Source organism: Bactrocera latifrons, unplaced genomic scaffold, assembly GCF_001853355.1.
Source record: "Bactrocera latifrons isolate USDA-ARS-PBARC rearing strain unplaced genomic scaffold, ASM185335v1 scaffold_602, whole genome shotgun sequence".
NCBI classification, from domain to species: domain Eukaryota; kingdom Metazoa; phylum Arthropoda; class Insecta; order Diptera; family Tephritidae; genus Bactrocera; species Bactrocera latifrons.
The window spans coordinates 101,495-103,546 of NW_017537271.1; positions in this window are offsets into that span (position 1 = coordinate 101,495).

Genomic DNA, 2,052 nt, shown 5'->3' on the forward strand with positions numbered 1-2,052 from the left:
TTATATTCGTTTTGCTTAGAACTTATATCAATGCCACATTTCCCTATTAATATAAAGTAATTAGATTATTATTAGAGGACTCATTGCGTTCATTTGGTCCGATAATTTTTTTATCTCAACTTCTGAGTTCTTTATTTGCTCAGGATAATATGTTTTTCCTTTGAAATGTTATCTTAGCTGGAAAAGTTAATACCAAGTTTTTTGTTATCGAAGCTTTTAATAAGTAGATAAGTAGATGATGATGCTCTTCGGTGATAAGTGATATTACTTCACACATTTTCTAAACATCACAATTCAAAAATATGTAGGCGTGAGAGTTTATAACAATATGATGTGCCTTAATAAAAGTACGTATAAAATAAAAGTGAGAAAATGATAAAATTAAAACCAAAGCTGAAGTATATATGACGAAAAAAACATAAAAAATAATAAAATATACACACACGTAAATACAAAAAAATGATAAAAAATAACAACAACTTAAAAAACATTAACTAATATAAAAAAACTTGACTCAATTGAGGGCGAGACAGGGATCACAACTTTTTGTATAACTTAAACCGGTGTATAAAGAAAAACTTACCACTCAAAAGGGCACTTATAAAATAATAGTTTAAAACAATTAAACAACCTATTAATATATAAAAACCAATTTATTATATAACATATACCTTTATTCTCAATATTTATTTCGATTTATGCCGATTAAACACGATTCTATTTTGCAATTTAATTTATTATAAGAGATAATTTTTAAGCTGCACAGTCCGCATGTTTCTATTGTCTCATTTATCTAGCTTTTCGTAGCACGTACGAATGGGATGGAGCAAAAATGTATTTACCGTTAGCTTTATTGGTTTTTTAAGAAATAGCTTCGATACAAGCAGTGGTAAATGTAAATTTTTTTAGGCCTATGAAATCGACCTGTGTGCAGTGGGTCGCAGTAGCAAGGGGCACCTGCGGGCCAAAATTTTTTAAAACGTGGACGGGGCCCCGCCCCTAATAAGTTCAATACACATATCTCCAATTCCAATAAAGTTACAATAACCACAATGACAGGGTGAAAATGGATGAAATCGGAAGATAACCCCGTTCACTTCGCATATAGCGGTACTGTTAAAAACTAAGTATAGCGCACTAAATAAATCACTAAATACTCCAGAGATATTAAATTTTACCTCCGAGATGTATAAGAGGGGTTTAAGTGAGGATGACACTGCCTAGCTTTTGGTAATATCCCATATCTCGAAGCCGACGGACAGTTATCGACATAATTTATTCCGTGGCATTCCCCCAATATTCGTATATCACTGTACTAAAACGGACGAAATTGGACAACCAACACCACGCTAATTGCTTTCTTCCGACCATATTTTGCAAAGGAGCTGATATATGCTCCTTATCAGTTCTTCGCCTCCATGTTTGAGTAGTTCGGGCGGTAATCCATCTGTAGCAATGGATCGTCTGCTCCATTATCATGGATTGTGAAATCGGGTTCGCGCCTTCTCCTGGCGTTGTGCGTTGACTGCCATTCAGCAGGCTGAAGAAGTGTTCCATCCATAATTTAAGTATGCTCTGGGCATCGGTTACCGGATCACTTTTGGGGGTTCTACAAGATGCTCCAGTCTCAAACCTTCAGTTAGCCGCCGCTCTTTTTCGTAGAATTTTCGTAGAATTTTGGCCCTGTCGGCCAGCTTATCAAGCTCTTCGTACTCCCACATTTCGGCCTCTTTGTTTTTCTGTCTGCAAATGCGTCTCTCCTCCCACTTCTACTCTCGGTATCTATCCCATCCCGCACGTGTTATGGTCGATCGTAACGTTGCGAGGTAGGTGTTTTCTCTCCGCTGCAACAAGGCACTCCTCGTCGTAACAGCTGTTCTTTTGCATTTTCAGAAAACGAATGGTTTCGGTTGCAGCTGTACGTGGAAGCTTGAAATACCTTCCCACGGTTCCATCATACCGCGTTGTTGACGAGTGCTCTCAAAGAGCAGACGTACAAGTCGAGTAGAAAATCGTTCTGCTGTCTGTTGTGATTGCAGCTACTCGACGTCG